The sequence below is a fragment of the Trachypithecus francoisi genome, unplaced genomic scaffold (genome assembly GCF_009764315.1).
Source record: "Trachypithecus francoisi isolate TF-2019V2 unplaced genomic scaffold, Tfra_2.0 Contig01579, whole genome shotgun sequence".
NCBI classification, from domain to species: Eukaryota; Metazoa; Chordata; class Mammalia; order Primates; family Cercopithecidae; genus Trachypithecus; species Trachypithecus francoisi.
Genome location: NW_022681442.1, coordinates 25,305,310 through 25,321,957, shown reverse-complemented (window position 1 = coordinate 25,321,957; position 16,648 = coordinate 25,305,310). Strand labels below are relative to the sequence as shown.

The 16,648-nt window shown below is 38.5% G+C and overlaps 1 long non-coding RNA gene across 1 annotated transcript in view; it reads left to right on the top strand.

Moving 5' to 3' along the window:
* Window positions 1–13,494, top strand: part of LOC117064445 — a 49,932-nt gene extending 36,438 nt beyond the window's left edge. The window contains exons 2-5 of the long non-coding RNA XR_004429464.1: window positions 8,239–8,351; window positions 9,024–9,071; window positions 11,415–11,492; window positions 13,335–13,494. This is a non-coding gene — a long non-coding RNA (uncharacterized LOC117064445). The remainder of the gene's footprint in view (window positions 1–8,238; window positions 8,352–9,023; window positions 9,072–11,414; window positions 11,493–13,334) is intronic.
* Window positions 13,495–16,648: the final 3,154 nt, after the last annotated feature.

Here is a 16,648-nt window from a genome sequence, read left to right as displayed (position 1 = left end):
TAGCCAGGTATGGTAGTGGGCACCTGTACTGACAGCTACTCTGGAGGCTGAGGCAGGAGAATTGCTGGAACCCGGGAGGTGGAGTTTGCAGTGAGCTGAGGTCACGCCACTGGACTCCAGCCAGGGCGACATAGCAACACTCCATCTCAAAACAAAAACAAAAACAAAAACAAAAATGAAAGCTGTTCTCTAGAAATATGAATATCCAGATGTGATTATTAGAATAGCCCATTTAAAATTATTTTTGTCCAAAAAACCCGGGGACATATGGTCACTGCAATCACAGCACACCAGTTCTCTCTGTAAACTCCATCCTCTGGGCTGTGCGTGTGTACTTCCTAAGAAGAAATACTGAATAGAGGTGCCTCAAGACTAATCAGATTTAGTAGGGACAATCTGCTTTCCTGTTCATACTGAGAACAAAATCAGACCTAAATTGACTGATCCAGAATTAAGGACTTTACAAATTTACAATATAAACAGTGACATCTTGTTAGGGATCTATGTGATACATTTAACCATACTAGTTTTCCAAACAGCATTTGTGAATTCACTTTGTTTTTTGGGAAGGCTGTTAACAATGAAGGTTGGTTGAGGAAGATTTCTATTTTTATGTACCTTTATTAAAAAGGCTTGAATTTAGACATATCTAGAGAGTGCCACCTTGTGGGTAAAAGGCAGTAAAGTCAGATGGAGAAAAGCATATCACGTGTACATTTTCACTATTTCTAACTGATTGTTGTCTTTATATTTAACTAAGCCTGACAACCCAAATATTTCTTCAGTCATACAGAGAGAAAATTATATAAGAAGAAGTGATACAAATTAACCTAAAGATTACGGAGAAATATTTTTCTGTTTCAATATTATTACACAAGAAAAATATATTGGTGCAGAAATATATGTATATATACTGTCATATATGTGTCTGTGTATGTGTGTGTGTATGCTTTTGCTGGTGGTGTTCATAAAATATACCAATACAAAAAAATCAGCAAACCATCTTGAAGATACAAATATTAAATCTAGCTTCGTATTTTTATTTTTTGGCTCATCCTCAATTCTACACAATTATTAATTCTCAGGCGCATGGACTAAAAATCTCAGCATAAAAATTGATTTCTTGATATTGAAGAAAAACATGGTTATGGACAAAATATGGTACTGCAGCATTGCATTGATGGCAACCTCTTATTCCATACTCCATGTTAACATGATGCAGCTTTAATGTGGAAATGGAACACATCTCATTTCTGAGGATACCTAGTTTGAGCCAGGTTTTTATACTCTGCAAATCATGTATTGTCATTGATTCTAGAGTGACAAGCCAAGAAGAGATCAAAGAAATAATTTCAAATAAATATCACCATTGATGTTTATGTCTATAGTTGTTTAAAATTTGTCTCATGTGAAGAGCTAAAGTTCAATTCCTTGACTGCGTTGAATTGTTCAGAAGAAAGAAGATTTGGATACAAGGACCTTTTAGTAATTATTATAAAAAAATCAATTTCTTCGTGGTTTACCAACTATTTTTGAATCTTGATGAAAGAGATAGTGAATATGCCAGCTGAACTCTATTTCTAACTTCAGATGAAACTAACTGTTCATATATAAAGCTGATTTGTCCCACAAAACTTTTGGTTTAGTTCTTTATTTTCAAAATGTCTATGTTCATGTCCTTTCCTGCCTCATACCCTGACTCTGAGCCATTGCACATCCATGTCTCCATCTGTCCCAGACAAGTCTCGGAGGCATATGTCACAAGGGAAAAAGAGCAGGTGGTTTAGTTAGGAAACACCTTCCAGTTCTCTTGCTATTCCTCTTTCGTTTCTTTCCATCTCGTCCATGAAGCCATTCTTGACTTTGTCTTCCTCTCCAATCTCCCTCCACTTAAGTCTCCTGCAAATCTTCACCACACAATTAAACCCTTAATTATATAATGTGATATGTGTCCTCGAATTGTTTTACAAGTGTTAGTCTTGTTTTCGCACTATATTGTGAGCAGCCTGGGAACAGAAACTATATATTTTATTTCTTCTAAATCCTGCACAGCATTCATGAGAGTGCAGTCCTCCATAAATATTTTAAAATAAAATTAATTTGGATGATGACAGGGCCTTGGCCTTGTCCTGTTTAATATTTGGGGAAATGACTTAGAGGGCCTAAAAGAAATGCTTTTCGAATTTGCAGATATCCTGACATTGGGAGTGAGAACTCAGGCCCTAGTGGGAAAGACAGATATGCATTCATTTAGATTACCATGCATTATCAAATATTAGACTAAATACTCTCAGAAATTTTAAATGGAACTTCCTGGAGGAGTCAATAGATACTGAGAAGCAGGCTTTGAGCAAGTGAGAGGGTATTCTGGACAAAGATGGCATGCACAAAACAACAGACTAGAGAATGAAGTGGAACTGCTTGAAGAATGATGTGCTCATGGAGGCAGAAATGCATGTGGGTAGGTGAGATTTGTAATCCATTATTGCACGAGTTATAAATTAAGTACAGGTTGTAAAGAACATTATGTACCTTGCAAAATGGCTGTGATTTAGATACATGGATTTTGTATATTTCAGTATTCCTCTCCTTTCTATTCCCAATGCTGCAACCCTAAAGTTTCTCTTTCTATCTTTAGGGAAATAATATAATAATCCCCTAAATAGTCTCCCCATGCCTAGAGTCTTTCTAAATAAATCAGGCTTCCACACAGTTGAGTAATATCATACCTTTACATGAAAACCACTTGTAATTTTCCAGTTTCCACCAAACTGAAAAGAACCTCCCTGTAACAAACTAACCTTGGCAATAAGACCTTGACTTAAGTACCCTGCATTCTGTATATTATTCCTTATGACACAGTAAGATGTAAATTATCTTGCTTCCAGAGATATACCCATCTTGGAAATTATCCATACTTTCCAGTTACTCATGCTTTGCATTTGCTTCAAGTACCCCATTATCTGCCTACCAAATTCTATCTCTTTCAAGTCCTATCATGAGGGACAAATCCTTCGTCAGTCATCCTCGGAAACCCACTAAACCATATGATTTCGATCTCCTTTGAATCTCTCAAGTCTTTGCTTATACTATAAGAACCTGAAACATCTTCTGTCCTATAACTATATAATAGTTATTTGTGTTCTTGTCACCACATAATCACCATATCTATCTCACCTTGTTCTCTCCCTGACAAAAAAAAAAAAAAAAAAAAATTTAAAAAAAGATGTGGAATATAGCAATCTTTGCAGACCCCAAAGCAGTAGGCATTAAGAAGACCTTGCTTATACCAATTTTTAGCACTGTTTGCTCTTTGGTGACCTGCTGACACTAAGAATGTATTACGGAATCTGACACTCTATGTCCTCTACAGAGCCCACAATCTAGAGGGAGAGAGCTTACTAGGTACATACGTAAAAAAATAAGGTGGAAAAATGAATTGGGGAATATAATGGAATTCCTAAGTATGAATTCAGTATGGAAGTGTCAAGATTCCAGCATTCAAATTGAAATAACATGGTCAGGTGCAGACTTTGAATCTTATCTCAGATGTATGGTAAGTGGACTAAAGTAACTTCCTGGGCAATCACATGTAGAAAAATAAATTTCATGAAAAGGGATGAGGGCATCCTAGACTTCCAGGGATGGGTGGGTCCAGTGACATTCCTTACCAGGATCCATAGGCTGGATAAACGGACTGCTGAGGCCCTCTTTAAGAGCAGAGCAGTTATGGATTGTTCTTATGTCTATAAAGAAACATATATTTCTTATAGAATATTTGGAAAGTAGAATTTTGAATACTTGCCTTTTAAACAAATTTATAAGCATATTATTTGAGATTATATTACATCATGTTTGAATCCTGACTTTTTTTCCCCACCAAACAACAGATTTGAAAGATTTCTCCTATGTCATTATAGAGTCTTTAAAAAGAACAGATGCCAGTGCTACACTATATCTTTGTATCATAATTTATTTAAATAGTTGAGTGGGACCACTTTTAAATACATCTAGGTTTGCATCAAAGGGTATACAATTAGCTATGTATTTTAAATTGGATTAAGTAGTGGACAACAGCTGTTGGGGAAAACTACTACTACCACAACTACTTAGTTCCATCATCTGTTGACCTCAAGTTATTTTAATGTTATTTCTGCCTAATGTTCCTCCCCTTGTATTCTGGAACATCACCAAACACAACACAGAATTGGGACCTAGGTTGATAGAATGTGTCCTCTTCTGTAGTGAGACAACTTCATTAATTAATTTACTTTCAAAGACGAATAACTCAAAGCAGAGAGTTCCCTGAAAAGAGATAATACCTACTTTCAGTACAAAGGGCCAGCTGCTTTATCAAGGTGGACTTCAGATAGGAAAGCAAAGGAGCAATTCCCAAGGAAGTCACCGGGAAAGTGTCCATTTGTTCTTAAAGGCATCGACCCCTCTGCTCTGAGCTTTTCTTCTCCAGAAGGAAGCACAGAAAAGGGACATGGAGTGGGCTCTGAGTCATGCAGGACTGGGGTCTGCTTCATGAGCAGATTCTTTCATCTCTATCTAGATCTTATTTTAAAAATGCAACTGCTATTAATTTTAAATAATTAATGTGGGGTTTGAAAATAAGTAATAACAGCGAAAACAATAACAAATCATCCTTAAAATTGATGAGGAAACAATATTCTTGCACAAAGACTGCAAGAGGCAGGTATGTTCTGTAGAATGAAATGCAAGTTCTATCTACATGTGGACACTAAGGGAGCCTATTTTTAGATGGAAGGGGGTCAATGAAAGACCGTGTCTACTGATAGACACAACCTCAAACCTACCTTAATCATGGATTTTATGATTCCTTTAAAGTTCTAAGATATAATCTCATATATGTCAGATAAAGATATATAAACTTAGGTGTAGAGGTATATAGAGATAAGAACATATACACATGCATAAAAAATTTAGTACTTAGCCATGAACCAAAAAAAGTGCTAAGTACTTTATGTACATTATGTTATTTAATTTGGTAACTCAAAAAATCTATTATATCCCTCATTCTTTAATGAAGAAAATGAGTCTCAGGTTTGCCATTGATCTTACACCTTGCCTTTTAAACCAGAAGACCACATTCTCACCATACTACCAGCGCTGCAGCTGCTACTTTTTTTTTTTTTTTTTTTTTTTTTTTTTTTTTGAGACCGAGCATCGCACTGTCGCCCAGGCTGGAGTGCAGGGCCGTGATCTCACTCACTTTCTGCAACCCCCACATTCCAGGTTCAAGTGATTCTCCTTGCCTCAGCCTCCTGAGTAGCTGGGATTACAGGCACTTGCTACCGCACCCAGCAGCTGCTATTTTTAATAGCACTGATATATTATTTCTCCCATGCCACTTTATTATCATTCATTACATTATTAGTATCTATTTATTGAGTGTTTGAACTACATACTAAGCTAAGCAATTGATATATGTTATCTCCTTTAAACTCTGTGGTACCCTGTGATTAACGTCTAGAGGATAAGTAGAGATCTTGATTATTGTTGTTTACTTGATTGTTTTTATTTTCTTCAGGAAATTCCTCTTCCCTATTCTTTTGGGGCTGCCAATGAAACAGACTTGCTCTCCTAGATACAGGGACAGATGGGAGAACAAATGAGCACAACCAGATTCTCTGTCCCAAAAATATGAATCTTAAAAAGATACAAAGGAATGGCCAGGTATGGTGGCTCACGCCTGTAATCCCAGCACTTTGGGAGGCTGAGGCAGGCGGATCACTTGTGGTCAGGAGTTCAAGACCAGCCTGACCAACATGGTGGAACCCCATCTCTATTAAAAATACAAAAATTAACCAGGCATGGTGGTGCACACCTGCGATCCCAGTTACTCGAGAGAGTGAGGTAGGAGAATCTCTTGAACCCTGGAGGCAGAGGTTGCAGTGAGCTTAGATCGTGCCACTGTACTCTAGCCTGGGTGAGACAGAGAGACTCTGTCTCAAAGAAGTAAAATAAAATAAAATACAAAGGGAGATGGAACATAGTTGAAGCCCAGCTATCTGTTCAGAAACACCCGGTTTTGCTGTGGTTTTTACTCTTCCCAACAATGCTCCATTGCTCAATTCTTCCTTTGATGCTGTGAACTACAGTAAATTATTTTCCATTGTAACCTAAAAAAGTTGTTTTTCAAATATCAGTCACTTTGATTCCTCTTGCTTGCATTCCAATTACTACCCTCTGACTCACAGATAAGGCTACTGAAGTTCAGAGACAAAACGTGATAGCAATGTTTGGAGAGGACAACTGCAGAAACTCATCCAACTGGCAAGTAAAATTTAAATGCATTTCAGGCTGACCCCCAAGCCTGTATTGTGTTGTGCAGGTTTGCCACTTAACAGTGCTTCTAGTTCTTCTCATGGAATCTAAGCCATTCCCAAAGTGAGGGAAGACTTGACAGCACTATAAAGATACCCACCCCCCCCCCGCCTTTTTTTATTAGAAGCAGGAGTGCTATTCCTAATCTTCAAAACTTGGTCAGGCAGTCACAGCTGCTCTCAGCCACATTGTTGAAACAGAGGTTGATAGACCACCTGTGGGGCCAGATACAAACTTGGATCCTGAAAATCAAGTGTTCTGAGCCAAGGTGGCCAGGGCAGGTGGGGAAACTAGCGGGCTCAGGGCATGGCTATTTACGAACTGGTATGGAAATATTTCTGCTGTGTTTTTTAATAAACAAAAAGACCAGACATAGCCAATCCAGTACACACGGTCTGAGTATCAGACCTGAATGGAAGGTGATCTTTGAAGGGATATTTGTGAAGAGAATCGTAGTAAAACACATCGGCATGAAAAACAGCAACAGTGGCTCCACCTGTGGCTTCCAGTGTCTATAGGCGGATCTGAAGATTTCTTTACCTTGCCCTCCAATACTGTCATGGGCACAGACAAGAGGCAACCTGGTGGGTGTTCCGAACATATTTTCACTCTTCTTTCTACACCTAGACTGGAATGGTATGAAATACTTGTAATTATTTGAGGAAAAATGTGAAAGCCATCTACATAGTGAAACAAATGAGGGAAAAAGTTGAGAAAAAAAGAAAGAAAATGTTCCAGAGATTGGCAGTGACTAATTGGAAAACATAACCAACCTACTGGTAGGCATGTCTGTGCTCCCACTGGCCTGCAGCCAAGGTCTCTGCTGTCCAAGAGGTGGGGAATGAGGAAAGCCATTTCCTCCAGACAGAATAGATGCAAGGGAGCCTCCTTTAAGACTTCTGCCTCTTAGGCTGAACTTGTAGAAAGGAAGAGGCTGTTGAAAGTGTGCAGAAGCTCAAATTATCCACCCCAGAGGCAATTTCCCTCCTAAGGCTTTGTCTGAAGAAACAGTGCTTTCTGTCCTATTTGAGATCATATTTCTGTAGGAATACACATACCCTTTATGCTACACTGATCTCTGGCAAAATAAGCTGTCTCTATATGTTTACATTTATGTATATATTTTTAAATACAAAGTGCTGTCCAATGTCCACATAGAAGGCTCGTGTTGCACAGGCTGAAACTCCCGTGTTTCATTAGGCCTATTTAAAATACACAGTTATTGCACGAAACAGAGAAAGCAGACTTAAGCCCTGTTTCCTTTCCTCATTCATTTCTCTCTTGGAAATAACAAATAGCTTGTTCCTTCATGCGGTTCTGCATGAATTCCCACTATTCTATGTGATTTTCCTACATAAAACTGTTAACTGGAGTCAGAAACTAAAGCAGATGAATTGGACCTGAGGGGATAGCATACAATGTGTTGTGCTCCCAGACAACTTCATTACTTTAATTACCTAAAAAGTATAAATAGTTTGGCAGGGTACGAATCTCATTTCTCAGCCTAAACGATAATAGTTAGCTGGGAGAGATTGTCCCAAATCCTGCCGCTTATAGATTGCCCTATTTTTTTTTTTTTTTCCTGAAAGCAGATCCATTGACCTTTATGTGTCTGCAGTCTTTGCCCTTGGAAGTGGCTGAGGGACTGACTTTTGAACACACAGGGAGTTGAGACTGGATATTTACTAAAGGCCTATTATGTGCCATTCTTCGATTCAGTGAATAATTATGATGTAGCTCCATATCATGCACTGTTCTGGGCACAAGTAATACAAGAGTGAAAGGTGGTTGAGGTTCTTGCTCTCATGAAGTTTATATTCTAACTAAAGTAGGAGGAGCAGGAGAAAATAATCAGAAACAAACACACAGATACACTATTTCTAGATGTCAAAAAGAGGAAAAGGTGAAGATCAGGAGACAGAACGTTCCAAGGATATAAAAGCTAATGTAAAAATGCCCTAAAGTGGACATCATCTTGGCATGTTGAAGGCTGAAAAGTAAGTCTGGGCTGAATAGATGGGGCTGGCATCACATCTGATAGTTTAGCTCTGCCACTTAGTTTTCATTTTCTACTTAAAAGAGTTACGCTCATTTCTCATCTTACGTTTCCACATCATTATATGTGGCTTACAATGCTTCCATTACAAGGGTTTCTAAGGATAAATTACAGAACGTACACTGACCACTTAGTGCTTGGCAAATATTAAAATGAAAATATTAGTTGTCACTGATATTGTTATTAATTTGTAATATCTTCCCTGTCTTCCACAGTATACCATACTCCAAACTGTATCATTATTCTACCTATTATTATTATTAGCAGTATTAGTATTATTTTGTAGAGAGGGGTTCTTGCTTTCTTTCCCAGGGTTGTCTTTAACTCCTGGTCTCAACTGAACCTCCGACCTCAGCCTTCCAAAGTGCTGGGATTATAGGCTTGAGCCATCAGGCCCAGCCTAAAATGATTCATTATTCCACAAATGTGATGTTTCATTTTTCAGAAATGCCACCCCTCATCCTTAACTCCATGCACTGAAACATTCATCACCACCCTCACCGTCTTTTCTATTAGCCCGTTCCAAAGTTCCATCTTTCCGGATGGCTCTTGAATGACTCTGTCTTCACATTTGACCACACGTTAATTGATTCAATATATGCCTGTATTACAGATCCAAGCTAAGTCCGTGTTGTCTTCACCAGTGTTCAGATACACCTAGGTAGGTATTTTGTAGGGTTGGGACTCCTGAGGTCTATTTACATGGGGCTATATCAAGAAAGTGAAACCCATTCCAGGTAGCCAACTAGTAAGGTTTTAAAATAGAAAACTAACTACAAACATGTGGGAGGAGCTGAAATACTAAAGAGTTGATAAAAAGGTAACCCCCAAATTAGCAAAAGCAGAAAGTTGCTATCACCCTTAGGCTATAGGAATAAGGGAGGGAATGGAATTTTCGGAGTCCGAGAGACTGGTTACCTTGGTAGGGTAGAAATGATAGGAGGTGAGGTCAAGGGGAGATGTCCAACAAGAACAGGAACCACAGGAGACACGCAGTCCTCTCTAAGAACACTGCCAAAAACAGAGAAAATGGCAACTAATCCAAGTTTTTCTTTTCTCCCTCTGTTCAAGCTCTTGTGAGTGTTCACTGTTGGCCAGACCTAGCTAGAAGCCAAAAGGAGAGGGAGTCCTGGGAAATAGTGTTTGCAGGTGTCAATCCCCTGTGATTTGAAGCCAAGCAGGGGAAAGGCAGGAAATGCACCTGAGCACAGACAAATGAAACAGATGGCACAGGAGCAGACACCAGGACTGCCATAACACACAATGAACATCCCCGCCTGAAAGCTCTGCTGTGACATTTGTGCAGCACACACAGGCAACTTGGGAATGATCAGACACCTAGGAAACAATTTGTCTTTGAGTAAGAGTCAGATATTCATATTTTCCTGAGAAAGGGGACACTGTGTGATAAGCACACATTGCCAGTCACTTAACTTCTCCCTCCACCCTGAGCTCAAGGACAGTCTGCAAACCACACCCGAAAGAGCTGCGTAACTAATACATTCAAGTATAAGGAGTCCCAAGCTGAATTGCCTTGAGTTCTGGGCAACAGAGATGATACAAAGGTATAGCCAAAAGATCTCCCACATTAGCAGAAATTAGACTGACTTTTGTCATAATAAGCTCAAATGACTCTTGTAGTAACAGGCCTTAATGCTCTCCATAGTTACCTTGATGCACCAGAATTTGACTGTTAGACACCCCAGTCCAGGTATCAGCAGACAGCAACAACAACAACAACACAGCAAGAAGTCTTGTTGGGGTCCTGCTATAAAGCCCACATCATGATGCCTGGACCTAAACATTGGCTCACCACACTGAACTGGATCAAGAAGGAATTAAAAGATAGCAAGATTAACATTGCTGATGTGATTGTCCGTGAGCCCATAATACATATCATTTATTGTTATATAAATATGTGCTTTCTATAATTCTCTCTTTCATCACATCTGAGACATTGTGGATTCTAAATCACATCCCAATTTCAAAGATGCTGAAATAGAAAAAAATGCACTTCAGAGCCAATGAAATACACGATACATATAACTATAGACATATTTATAATACATAACAATGGATCACTTATTTTACATCAGGCACTGGACCAAATATTCTTATTCTCATTAATCTTTATAACAAATATGTGGAGGAAGTACTTTGTTTATCTTCATTTTACAAATGGTGAAACTGTGATTAGGAAACTTGTCTATGGTCGCAAAACTATTAAGCTGTGTAGTCTGGATTCAACTTACAAGCTCATGCTCACATCCATTTTTTTACACTGCTTCTATGTGAATCACTTCTTGAGAGCTTTCAAAAAAGTAATATCTTAGGAAAGATACTAAAAAGAGGATATAGAATATATCTGACAATGTTAAGTAGGAGACAGGAGAATTTAGGCTTTTTGTTTTGTTACTGTGAATCAATAAGTACATCCATTGCACACATACACACACACACGCACACACAAAAACACACATCTCACACATACATACACAGTGGCGTGACCTAAAGAAAGCTGGATTACATGTAGGTGCTTAATCATAATGATATCTGGGTTTTGTGGGTGGACCAGGACTATGTATGTCTTATCACTATATACCCCATCGCATCTGTTTCAGTGATTTTCATGTGAATACTCAACATGTGTTTTCTTAGTGAGTGAATAAATTAATACATTAAGCATTATGTGTATACAGGTTGTATGGGTACAATGATGCTGGGTAAAGAGGGTCTAAGAGACTGCTCCTAGCTTGATTAGGGCTTAGCTAATCAATGTCATCTAGGTATAAGCAGAAAAAGATGCCAATTGAAAAGTTAGATCTCTTTTAATTATACTGGGGAAATTGCAAAAAAGGGGGGCTGTCTCATAAATGTTTCACTAGCTAAAATGATAAAATATTGATTCAGAACTCACAATTAGTCCTCATATGTAGACGAGGCTTTTAATAATTCAGAGATGTCTTTCCATGGTCTTGTTTGTTCCGTACCCATGGCTGGGTAGAAGCTGCTTTCTGAAAAGATGGAGACCTTTTTTACCCAACAGCATCAGCTCAGATTCCTGTGATTATAGCACGGCATGGTAAATATCAACTAACTCTTAAGTGCTTGGCCTCATTCCCCAATCACTTTCTAAAGTAGAAACACAGGTCATTCTCCTTCCATGTGTGCCTACTTGAAATCTGTTTTCTTTTAGATGTTCAATTGGATACTTTCCTCTTTTGACTTCCAATTAACTCTGACACTCTTTGAGTTATAAAACACACTACAGTTTTGAGAATGTAAATACAAAAATGACATGCTGACAGTTTCTCAAAGGGTTGCATACAGGGTGACTAGAGACTTGAAGTCCTGGCTCTGTCATCAACTTGCTTTGAGAAAGCATGGCACCATACCAGGCATCAGTTTTCTTATTTGGAAAATGTTGGTCCCCTCAAGCCCTCTTTTGACTTAACTAACTCTCTTGAGCCGAAGTACTACTATTCTAGGAGTACAGGTACTTTTGGTTCAAATAAATCCTGTAGAGTACACTTAGTAAGAGGGGCAATTTTTTTTTTTTTTTAATTGAGATGGAATCTCGCTCTGTTGCCCAGGCTGGAGTGCAGTGGTGCTATCTCAGCTTACTGCAACCTCTGCCTCCCGGGTTAAAGTGATTCTCCTTCCTCAGCCTCCTGAGTAGCTGGGACTACAGGTACGTGCCACCACGCCCAGCTAATTTTTTGTATTTTTAGTAGAGAGAAGGTTTCACCATGTTAGCCAGGCTGGTCTCAGTCTCCTGATCTTGTGATGCACCTGCCTCAGCCTCCCAAAGCGCTGGGATTACAGGCATGAACCACTGCAGCCAGCCAAGGGGGGCAACATCTTAGTCAAAAAATAATTTCTTGTTTTAGTAGAAAAGATGTCAGATGTGAGGCTCTTCTATTCCTGATGGTTTAAGGGTTTCTATGACGTTGTTTTTGGTCCATCTCCAAGGTAAACAAATTCCCATTTAAACCATGTGCTCGGGGCCGGGCGCGGTGGCTCAAGCATGTAATCCCAGCACTTTGGGAGGCCGAGACGGGCGGATCACGAGGGCAGGAGATCGAGACCATCCTGGCTAATACGGTGAAACCCTGTCTCTACTTAAAAATACAAAAAACTAGCCGGGCGACGAGGCGGGCGCCTGTAGTCCCAGCTACTCGGGAGGCTGAGGCAGGAGAATGGCGTAAACCCGGGAGGCGGAGCTTGCAGTGAGCTGAGATCCGGCCACTGCACTCCAGCCTGGGTGGCAGAGCAAGACTCCATCTCAAAAAAAAAAAAAAAAACAAAAACAAAAACCATGTGCTCTGATGTTGTAATCCAGATGTTATTTTTTCTTTTGTTTCTATATTCTGAAAATCTTAGCTAGCAGACATATCTTGGACCCACAGGGGAAGAACACATATTATAATATCATTTTTATGTTTACAATTCATATCGAAGTAGGGTAATTGCAGAGATACAGTGTTGGAGAGAAGAAGAGGTATACATTTCAAGTAAGGTCTCTATATACAGGAGTACAAAAATGTGTATTTTTGATCAAACAGATGGAATCCTCTGGCTCTGTTTCCTAATTTTCTCTAAACTTCTGCAGTTTCTTATTTTCCCTAAAAATATAATTTGTTCCTATTCTTTGGTTTTTGTTTTCTACTTTGAAAACAAACTTTCAATTCCAAGTGACAAGGCAAAGTCACCAGGTGAAGACACTTAAATTTGAGATCCTTTAGCTATAAAGAAGTTGAGAAGCAAGTTGAGGTTCAACTATTTAATTGCCATATATTCTTTATTATCTTCTAGAAGTCTGCATTCTTACTTTCTCTTATGGCTTGACCTACTACATTCACCAATGAGTCTGATATTTTTTGCTTTCTTTTCTTATATAAATATAAAATCTATCTTGCTATAGATTGCTTCTTCATCCCTTCTGCCATGTGAGGACACAGTGAGAAGATGGACAACTATGAACCAGGAAGCGGGCCCTCACCAGACACTAAGTCTTCCAGGGCCCTGATCTTGAACTTTCTGGCCTCCAGAAATGTAAAAAAATACATATATGTTGTTTATAATCACCTAGTTTGCAATATTCTGTTATAGCAGCCCAAATAGACTAAGACACTAGGTTTTTAACTGGTGATCTCATATTCTTTTTCTCGTTCATCTCTTTATAAATTGTGGTCCATTGGAGATAATATTCTGTAATATATTGATCATGTTCCTCATTGTATCTCTCCTTGCAAAAGTAATATGAGATAAACTTGCTAAAAATTATATAACTCGACACTCTCATAAATCCTATCCAACTTCTCCCCATGTGGGAACCTCCCCGTCCCAACCATACACACACACACACACACACACACACAAAGAACACTCGGTAACATCTTAACAGGAATGTTAGTATTCTAAGAATACAGTTGGAGGAAGTCACATTGACCATGGTCAGAACACTATGAATTATAGGATAGTAGTTGTAGTACCCATCGTTTTCTGGAGTGCTGACCTGCCTGCCAGTCCTTGATTCAAAAGTCATACTTCTGTTATATACGTCTGGTCAACTCATTCTGGTATGTTACTTAAAATCAAAGCCTGCTTCTTTGTTAGTAAAATGAGTATAATAAAAATCTTATGTGGTTGTTTTCAAAATTAAATGGAAGAATACATATAAATAGCCTGACATAGAGTAATAAACTTACCAATAGGTAATTGTTGTTATTGCTACAACTATCATTATTGCCATCTGCTGCTGGCCTCTGACACAATGCCATGCGGATGTAGGTATTGCTGCTCTCTGCTGGAATTGTTTCAGCCTGTTTTGCCTCCTAAGACAAATGAAGGTCATTGATCTTTTCACAAAACCTCCCAAATTCTTGTCAGCCCTTCACCCAATACTGACCTTCCTAGCGGTTGATGCACTGACCTTGCAAATGCTAAGAGGTAGATAATTAGCCATGCTCTTAATTCATACAGATCGTCATACCAGTCACTTTAATGTGGGGTGATAAAATTTGTAATTTTTATGAGGCTTACCCTACAGATCTAAACTATAAAATGTGCCATGGAAAGATAGTGGATAGCTGGGGGAAGTGCTACCTGAGATTTAAAATATGACCCTAACAAATTCATCTAAATTCCACCAACCAGGCTTCAGAATTAAAGATAATAGGTACCTGCAACAACAAAAGCATCCGCCGAAAGATGTCTCTTCTTCCTTTCTATCTCTTTATTTTTATTTGTGGTTTAAGACACTTCTAAAGGTAGTTTCACATAAGCAATTACAAATGCCATTTAGATATATCACTTCACATTGGGCCAAACAGACCGCATATTTAATGAGTTACTTGCTGAAGCCATTCTCTCCCATTAATAACGGACAGATGGACCACTAGCTCAAATCAGTTTTAATGAGTGTGGGCTAAGGCATAGGCCTAAAATATCCAGACTCTGTATTTACGTTTTCCTGATATTTTCACCCTTGACATCATAGACCTTTTTCTTTTTCCTTTTTCTCCCAAAGTAGATTTTTTCCACCTGTCTGCTTACAATTAAATTGTAAACACTCACCAGCTTAATCTGTCCCATTTCCTCTCTTCATATCACCTGAGGATTTAAACGTGCCTTATTGATTCTCAATCATGCAAATCTTTCCTATAAACAAATCTATTCATTCAGCTCTGATCAGCAGCTATTAGTAAGCAAGACACATTGGTAAGGTAAACTAAACAGTGGAGATGAGTTAGGAAAAAAAATCACTGATGTGCTTATCCAAATTCTGTGTGGCATGTGAAAATGTTTTTCCCTTACTTTTTTTCCATGATGACAGCTATATAAGTGCCTAAGTTTCTAAGAAAAGATTAAGATAAAAAAAAAATTAAGATGCTGGTGACTTAAAACACAAGATGACTTGGAGCCCAGAAATGGAAGATTTTTATGATTTCAGATTCCTTTTGAGTTGACAAAACAAAACAAATATTTATATTTCAGTTGATTTCTCAACTATAAATTGATTCTGAAGCTAAGTTCTGCTTATTTATGGGCTAACACAAAGAACTCAAGACAATTCCTGGAAACTAAAAGTTACAACATAACTTCAAAGATCACCCAACCAATCCAATTACCCACTGCCTGGCAAAGGGACTGTCTTTCCAGAAGAAACCCACTCCTCCTCTTGCTCTTGCATTGAGTTTTAATTCCTGGGTCCTGATGATGTCAGAAAAGGATTCTCAGCTATGTCTACACACTGGAAACACTAGGCCCTTCCTCATATAATTCAACCGGAATTTTGTCGAGTTTTTGTTGTTCAAAGTCAGTATCTCAAATCGGAAGCATCAGTATCATCTGAGAGGTTATTAGCAATTCAGAATCTCAAGCCCATCGCCAGACTTAATGAATCAGAATCTGCATTTTAACAGGATTTCCAGGCAATCTGCATGCACATTAAAAAGTACACATGCTCGAGTTCCCTTCTCTCAGAGATTCCCATTGAATTATTTTGAGATGAGGCCTAGGCAGTGTTTCATCATCATCATCACCTGGGGAGGTGTTAAATGCAAATTTTATGTGAAGGAATGCATATGTTAATTACTCAGTTTAGCTATTTTCTAATGTATACATGTTTTATGTCATGTTGCATACAATAAACATATGCAATAAGAGAAAAGTATATAAATAATTGGATCTCATACCAGCTGAAGCAGAAACTCTGGAGGTTGGGCCCAGGAATCTGTGTTTTAACAAGCAATACAGGTGATTCTTACGATACTAAAGTTTGAAGACCCTTGCTCAGGGGAATATGCCAAATTTATCAATATATGCACAATCTATTTCTGACAGTTTTGGGTCAGGGATGGGCTCATAACCCAGACCTCCACCATTATAACTATCAGGGATAGATATGAAACTGAATGTGGTAAATTTATTGAAACAAACATTTATTTTGTCTAAATATGAACCAAGATGCATGCAACTCAAGATCAATGCCAACCTGCAGTCAACATGAGAACAGCCAACCTGAGAAATGAAATTTATACCTCTGGTATCAAGGGTAGATAACCCTCTGGGTCTCAGCTATTCCTGAAGTTTGCCCTATCTCCTGACTTCCATTTACATAAGCTAATGAATTCCTTTGTAAGTTAAGTTGGTTTGAGTAGGCTTGGAACATAGAAAATATTGGTGTTAAAGAATTTCACATATCCAATGGAAAAACTGGGAGAGAATAATGCC